At 41.9% G+C, this 8,545-nt stretch overlaps 1 protein-coding gene across 33 annotated transcripts in view; it reads right to left on the reverse strand.

The window, feature by feature from the left end:
- Window positions 1-8,545, reverse strand: part of LOC105471788 (interleukin 37) — a 170,577-nt gene that overhangs the window by 161,667 nt on the left and 365 nt on the right. For 28 of the 33 annotated variants that reach the window (XM_011724518.3, XM_071077078.1, XM_071077076.1 and 25 more), the window contains exons 1-2: window positions 8,216-8,428; window positions 2,185-2,280 (exon numbers count right to left, since the gene is read on the reverse strand). The gene's annotated coding sequence lies outside the window, so the exon portion shown is untranslated. Of the gene's footprint in view, window positions 1-2,184; window positions 2,281-5,323; window positions 5,551-7,380; window positions 7,454-7,960; window positions 8,087-8,215; window positions 8,517-8,545 lie in introns of those variants that run through there. The other 5 variants (XM_071077058.1, XM_071077057.1, XM_071077059.1 and 2 more) reach the window with 5 other exon arrangements.

Raw genomic sequence — 8,545 nt, forward strand, 5'->3', positions numbered from 1 at the left:
TTTTAGGCATGTGCTTTGAGCTACTAGAGGACACTCAATTGCAGATGTACAATGGGGAGATGATAACGTATCTGGAACTCAGAAAAATAACTGTATATAGATATGGAAGACATTAGTAGGTATGTAGTAGATAAAATCCTACAAGTGATGTCAAAGGGAGAAGAGAAGTATATGGTGAACACTGTTGGTTGTCCATGCAATTGCCATCTCTCCTTCTTCCTTACTGACAGAACCCTGATTTCATTGAGAAGTCAACATGCCCTTCCCCAAAGGATGAATCCAAATGATTTAAGATTATGTTCATTCTATTCTTATATGACTAAGTCATGTTGACTTAATCCTATCAAATGAGATGTCGATCTGGAAACAACTTCTGGAAAAGATTTTCTACTTGCTAAAATAAAGAGCCATATGGATGGTCCTTTATCTTCCTTCTTCCTTGAATGAGACACGTTCTATGAGGAAGTGAAGCTCGGAACTGTGGTCTCCAACTTGCAACAACTGGGAAGTCAGAGCGACACAACGAAGAATGCAGAGTGGAAGGAGAAAAACAGCCAGCATCTCTGACAACATTGTTACACCGAGAACCTACCTCCAGATTTTAAGAAAACAAGAAATGCTACTGGTATTAAGCCATTTTTACTGGGTTTGCTATGAGGTGCAGTCAAATCTAGCTTAACTGATACAGAGCGCCACAGAGACCTGGTCTCTCATTTGTCTCACCCTGTTCTTTCTAGCAGCCATGACTTTCCTAGGGTTTCCTTACCCCAAGTCTGGCTAGAGCAAGACTAAGTAAGACTTGATGTCTTACTCTCCTTTGGTTTTAAGAATATTAAAGATTTTAATATTAATATATTTTAAGAAATAAGGAAATACAAAACACTGAGCAAGCAACACAAATTCAAGACATCTTAAAAAGTATAATAGCTGCTCAGTCTCTGATTAACAGTGAAACATTGAATCATTGTAGAAATGGCCTTGGAGTGTTATTCTCCCAGGCCAGCTATCCATATGGTCTGCCCCACCTCCATCATTGCCTAAACAGTAAGAGTCACCATGGTGAGACTCAACAGTCTTAGCACAGAACTTGTTAGAGTCTATTTCTTTTCTTACGGTCCTATATATCAGGTTCCAAATCAATGACAGTAAAGCCAAATCCCTGCCTTTAAACCCAAGGCACAGAGCCAAAAGCCAAAAGATATTTCCCTAACCTTCCTCCCACTGAGGAGACTCTTCTGACATTTAAAAACACCTACCCTTGAAATTTGGGGGGTGATGGAATTGTTGAGATAGTAATAATTGTTGTGGTGGATATAAAATATGCTCGTGTATCTGTATCTCTGAATGACTTATTTGTAAGTTTAATGGTTATATACATTTCTGACTTTAAAAAATGAATGTATGATTATATGACAATATAATAATTTACAAAAAATGTATTATCCTACAACACCTCATTGAACTATATATAAAATAAATTATACCTCAGTAACAAGGGATTTTTTTAATTTACAAGGAAAAAAATCTTTATTCCATTTATTGCTTTGTGTATCGAGCTCTGGTCTTTTTTTTTTTTTTTTTTTTTTTTTTTTTGGTACCCTCTCTCAACCCTAGGCATGAGATGTTCATTTATCCTAAATGCTCTATAGAGTAATTTACCTTTCTTATGGATATATTGTTTGCGTTTCCCTGTCATTGGCCCTCACTGGCCAAGAACACCTTTGCTCCTCCTTCTCAAAAACTTATCCCTTACCAATTTTTTTTTATCAGAGTGGCTGACAGACAAACAAAGGGTGTCATGCAACCTTATAAGCAAAGAGGCTAAGCTCTGGAGGGTAAACTGAGGTCTGGCTCAAAAGTATACATCCCTGGGCCTCACCTCTGGAGATTCAGTCAGTTTGGGTAGAACTTGAGCATCTTAAATTTGTTAAGCTCCGAAAGTAACTCTCATGTTTATCATTGGTTAAGAAACACTGCATGAAGAGAGTCCCAGATTAAGTGTGGTTTTATCATAGTGTTAATAATGGCTTCCCTTTGGGCAAGTCAATCCAGGGTGAGAAGAGATGAGAACACACAAGTTGCATCAATTCAGCAGAGGCCTTCTCACAGCCACAGGGACACCAGCAAATCTCATTTGGAAATAAGGTATTCAACAGCACAAGTACTCCCATTTTATATACTCACTTATACTTGCGTAGAAACTGAGGGGCCTGCCAAGCAGGTGCTTGCCTTTGGAGTCACTCTTCCAAAGGTCTGGAGTGCTTTGCCCAATTGAGAGGCCTATGGAATAAGAAAAACATGAGTGGATGTTCCCTGTCTTATCTTCTCAACTCTCCACACTCTAAAAAACAACTTTGGCTCCTCGCATGACAAGAGCCTTGATTTTCAGAGGAACTCTCCCTTCTCATCTCCACCAAGAAGTAGAGCTAATTTCCTTCCAAAGAGCTCCTATTCACTATTTCATGGATGGTGAAGTCACTTCTTTGTCATGTGAGGAGAAACGCTGTTACTTCTTTTAAAAACAGAAAGGAGAGGGTTTACGGAGATTACGGACAGGTATTCTTGATATGAATGTATTGCATCAATTTAGAAGATTATTCAACAGATGTTTTGTACATACATATAATAAAATGCTGCAATCCCAAGGTCTCAGCCTGGGATCACTAAGAGCAACTCATGCTGCAGACCTCATTACCACTTTTGATGGGATTACCTGAGTGGCATTGGCAGGTATATCTCTATTGTGGCAGTGAGTGGATTGTGGCTTAAAGTCATTAAGCATTTGGATCAGATAGATAATTCCTCTTGTTCTGATCCATATCAAGAGTTTTCTTGAAGTTGTTCTATGTTTTTGTTTTTGTCTGTAGAGACAGGGTTTCAATATGTTGCCCAGACTGTTCTCAAACTCCCACCTTGGCCTCCCAAAGTACTGGAATTACAATTGTGAGCCCCTGCACCTGGCCTTCACCAAAGGAAGTTCTTATTACAGATTTCCTGCATATTTGCCTTCAGGAAGAGGATGCACTGGTTAGAGGTGTGAATGTCAGGTCCCTTCTGCCATTCTAACCCTGTTATAAAGTAAAATTGGCTCTCCAGCTTATCATTTAGTCTCTTTGAATCTAGAATACTGTAGAATTTGGAATCAAGACTGGATTCAAATCTCATTTACTTTGTGATTTGGGCTAGTCTCTTAATCTCTCAATGTCAGTTTCCTTACTTGTAAAAATGGAGATAGTAATGATTAACACATCAAAGGTTTGTAATATCAAATGAGATAAAATACAGAAAGAGCTTAGCACAGCACCATGGATTTAGAGTGTTTGATGCATTCATTATTTTACTTAAGAGTAGCTATTATCGTTTTTACTTAGTGAAGGTATCCCTGAGAATCTAATCCACGATCAGGATACCAATTAAATCGAGTTCCTGAATCCACACTGAGGATTGGCTCAAGCAATCCTCCCACGTGGGTGAAGGTAAATATTCTACAAACCATCAGGTAAAGTCACTTGATCAGTCAGTCAGCCATCCTTGGTGACTTCATTTTCTTTTCTGGGAGGGTGGGAGGTGTGGTTTATAGAGATGGGGTCTCTCTCTGTTTCCCAGGCTGGTCTCAAATGCCTGGCTTCAAGCAATCCTCCCACCTTGGCTTCCCAAAGTGCTGGGATTATAAGCATGAACCACCATACCCAGCCTGTATTTTGATTTTTACCATTGCATTTAGCAAAGTCTCTAGTGATATTGTGGTAGACAAGGCAGAGACAGATGGGCTATAAGAGCTAGTAGTATTATTGAATGGGCTTGTGGCTACTTATACATAGTGTGGTTACTGTATTGAAAGGATCTTTAAAAGGAGAAAGCCCTATTTATTCAAAAGACATTAATTTAGTTTCTCTTTGGTGCCAAAAACAATGAATATAGTGGCCTACCCTCAGTTTACAGACTAGCAGGGAGAAAGATAAGCACATAAGCAAGCTAATCACAATCCTTGAGAAAGGGATGTTTTGTCTGAGACTGAAGGATGATTAAGAGTCAACAAAGAAGGCCGGGCGCGGTGGCTCAAGCCTGTAATCCCAGCACTTTGGGAGGCCGAGACGGGCGGATCAGGAGGTCAGGAGATCGAGACCATCCTGGCTAACATGGTGAAACCCCGTCTCTACTAAAAAATACAAAAAAAAAACTAGCCGGGCGAGGTGGCGGGCGCCTGTAGTCCCAGCTACTCGGGAGGCTGAGGCAGGAGAATGGCGTAAACCCGGGAGGCAGAGCTTGCAGTGAGCTGAGATCCGGCCACTGCACTCCAGCCTGGGAGACAGAGCGAAACTCCGCCTCAAAAAAAAAAAAAAAAAAAAAAAAGAGTCAACAAAGAGACCAGCCTGGCCAACATGGTGAAACCTCGTCTCTACTAAAAATACAAAAAAAAAAAAAAAAAAAATTAGCTGGGCGTGGTGGCAGGTGCCTGTAATCCCAGCTACTTGGGAGGCTGAGGCACTAGAATCACTTGAACACAGGAGGTGGAAGTTGCAGTGAGCTGAGATCACACCACTGCATTCCAGCCTGGGAAATAGAGGGAAGCTCCATCTAAAAAAAAAAAAAGTAAGAAGATAACTCGCCCAATTTAAAAATAGGTAAAGACTCTGAAGAGAGATATACAAATGGCCAGTAAACACATAAAAAGATGCTCAACATCATTAGTCATCAAGGAAATACAAATAAAAACCACAATGTGACACCGCTTCACACCCACTAGGATGGTTATAATTTAAAAGATGGACAATAACAAATGTTGTTGAGGATGTGAAGAAACTGGAACTTTCATACACTGCTGGTAGGAATGTAAAATGCTGCAGCTGCTTTGGGAAACAGTCTGGCAGTTCCCCAAATGGTTAAAGATAGAACTATCGTATGACACAGTAATTCCTCTCATTAGGTATATACCCATGAGTATTGAAAACATATGTCTACACAAAAACGTATAGATGAAAGTTCATAGCAGCATTATTCATAATAGCCAAAAAGTGGAAAGAACCTAGATGTCCATCAACTGATGAATGGTAAATAAAATACTGTATATCTGCACAATGGAATACCCAGTCATAAAAAGGAATGAAGTACTGACACATGCTATGTGGATTAACGTTGAAAACAGTATACTAAGCGAAAGTGAAACTGACCCAGTAGTCCCATAGACTATTCTTTCGCATAAACATAGAAATTGATCCTTCTGGTCTTAAAGCTTCAAGCTTATATTTGTTTTGTTTGAGTTCCTTTCTGGGGAAAAGACCTTCAGGCCTTTCAAAAAAAGTATCAAAGAACTGAAACTCACCAGATCACCACATCCAGGCAATGAGACTTAGGACCCTTCATTCATCAGGATTGCTTCCTTGCCCCTCCCTGGTTCCTGTTTTCTTATGCATTGTTACATTTCTTCCCTGCTATCTAAATCCCTGGTTTTAGGTTAGGGAGATGGATTTGAGATTGAGCTCCCATCTCCTGGGCTGCAGCACCCACTTAAAGCCTTCTTCCCTGGTAATACTTGTCATCTCAGTGATTGGCTTTCTGTGCGGTGAGCAGCAGGACCTAGACCAAACCCATGATATATTGGTAACAAAAGAAGCCCATCAGAAACCACAAATTGCATAATTTAATATATATGAAATGTCTAGAAGGCAAATCTATAGAGATGGAAAGTAGATTCGTGGTTTCTAGAGGCTGAGAGAAGGGGAGAATGGGGAGTGACTGCTAATCAGTATAGGGTTTCTTCAGGGGGTGATGAATATGTTAGAAAATTGAATTGTATGCTGTAAGTGGGAGAATTGTACAGCAAGTGAATATCTCAGTAAGGCTGTTAGAGTAAAAATAATAATTAACTAAGAGAAATGAAAAAGAAAGTTTGGATTCCCAGACAGAGAGGAGTATGGAAAGGGAAAAACAATGTGTCTGGATGACAGTTAGCAAGGGGAGAGAAGTGTGGGCTAAGGCTAAGGGAGGTGGCTAAGGCTGAGGGAGTAAAAGCCCAAGCCCTCCAGGTGCTTATAGGTCATTAGCCTGAGAGCAATGGGAAACCTTTAAAGCCACCAGGATTGTCCTGGTGTGGTGGCTCACACCTGTAATCCAAACACTTTAGGAGATGGAGGCAGGTGGATTGCTTGAGCCAGGAGTTCGAGACCAGCCTGGGGCAACATGGCAAAACCCCATCTCTACAAAAAATACAAAAATTACCCCGATGGGTGGCTGAGGTGGGAGGATCACTTAAGCCAGAGAGGTGGGGGCTGCAGTGAGCTCAGATCATGCCACTGCACTCCAGCCAGGCAATGGAGCCAGACTCCTCTAAAAAATATATAAAAATAAAAAATAAAATAAAAAATAAAAAACACCAGGATCATGGAGAGCTACAGTGGATACTTTGATGAATGAGTTGAGAATTTTGTTTATTTATTTATTTATTTGGAGACAGGGTCTTGCTCTGCCTCCCACGCTGGAGTGCAGTGGCATGACCATAGTTCACTGCAGCCTTGAACTTTTAGGCTCAAGTGATCCTCCCACCTCAGCCTCCTGAGTAGAAGGGACTTCAGGTGTGTGCCACCATGCCTGGTTAATTTTTGTATTTTTCTTTTTTAGAAATGGGGTCTTGCTATGTTGCCCAGTCTGGTCTCAAACTCCTGGGCTCAAGCAATCCTCCTGCCTCAGCTTCACAAAGTGCTGGGATTGATTACAGGCATGAGTCACCACCATGCTTGGTAGAGTTGAGAATTTTTAAACCTGCCTAGCTATTTTCCCACATTTTGTGTCCTACAAGATAGACCTTCAAATACCCAAAGGATGGAGAAAAGGAGGCAGAACTGGCCTATGTTACTCCAAAGGACTAGGACCAATGAGCGAGGAAGCTCATTTGAGTTCATTTTAAGTTTCCTAATAAGCAGGGGTCTCCAATAACAGGACAGGTAAGGCAGCTCACAACACCAGCAGTATTCCTGCAAAGGTGCAGTACCTACATGGAGTCCGTGGAATACTCCAGCACTGGGTGGGAGATTAGGCAAGGTGACTTCTAAAACTGAGATGCATTCAATCACCTAGATTCTACAAAGACCAAAACAGAACCGTCTTCACTTTTCTGAAACTCGGTGAAAGAGTCCCTTTCTCAGTCATTAACAGAAACAATGATCGGGTTTCCTATTTCAAACATTTTATACACTATTGAAAATATCAAAATGCATGAATCCAGAAACCCTGGCTCTCCTCCAAACTCCCTATTTAGGGCTAAAGAGAAGGGCTGCTGCGTGGCCGCAGCTCACCCAACTGGTGAGCTGAACCTGGCCAACAGGTACCCACGTACGACTGCCCCTCTATCCACCACCTCTCCAGCATCCATAAAAGACGCACCTTCACACACAAGGAGCCAAAAGCATTTTCCAGCCCTCTTCAAGAAACTGGAGAATAGATGAAACAGGACAAACTTCAAAAGAAAAAAAAAATTAGGATTAAAACAAGGGGAATGAAGTGTGCCTAGGGACTCAGGGCAACTAGGCCTCCCATCCACCGTCCCTTTCTCCGTTAGCCTTATGGCCTTATAGTCAGCTGATGAGGCGAAATCGAAAATATACCTTGAACAAGAGATCATCCTGAGAGGAGTAAGGCAGTTTCTCAAAAAATTTAAAATAGAATTGCCATTTGATCCAATACCACTTCTTGGTATACGCCCAAAAGAATGAAAAGGAGAGTCTCAAAGAATTATTTGTACATTCATGTTCATATCATTATTCACAATAGCCACAAAGTGGAAGCAACTCAGGCGTCCGGAGAGGGACGGACCAAGAAGCAAAATGTGGCATGTCCACACAACGGAATGCTATTCCCCCTTAAAAGGAAATTCCGACACATGCTACACATGCATGAACCTTGAAAACTTTATGCTAAGTGAAACAAGTCAGCCACAGAACAAATACTGCATGATTCTACTTACCTGGCACCTACAGTTGTCAAATCCACAGAGACAGAAACTAGAACGGTGATTGCCTGGGGCTGGAGGAGGGAGGAGGGCGGAGTAAGTGATGGGGACAGGGTTTCAGTTGGGGAAGACGAAAAAGTTCTGGAAAGGACAGTAGTGATGGTTGTCCCACAATGTGAGGGTACTTAATACCACTGAACTGCACATTTTTGGAAAATGTAACACTTTAAAATGGTTAAAATGGTATATATGATGTTATGTATATTTTACCTCAATTAAAGGAGCCACCCTGCAGTACTAAAATTAGGAGCCTTTAGATGCATAAGACCCACATGTCCTCTTTATAATACTATTTTTTCATAGCTTCCTGTGAGTCTGAGACTCTGAGACGAAGGAATCCCAGCAGCCTGGGAAGACCGCCCTGCCTCTCCGCTCAGGGACTCCCGGAGCGCCAACCCCAGCTGGATGCAACGTAACCGCCCCCCTAACCGCCAGCCTGGCTGAGATCCCTCGGAGGGCCCCACGCCCACTCAGAGGCGGACTCAGAGGCGGGCGGTGCCGCGCCCCGAGGAAGCCGCCCTCAATGCCGAGATGCACTGC

This window comes from Macaca nemestrina, chromosome 13 (genome assembly GCF_043159975.1).
Source record: "Macaca nemestrina isolate mMacNem1 chromosome 13, mMacNem.hap1, whole genome shotgun sequence".
NCBI classification, from domain to species: Eukaryota; Metazoa; Chordata; class Mammalia; order Primates; family Cercopithecidae; genus Macaca; species Macaca nemestrina.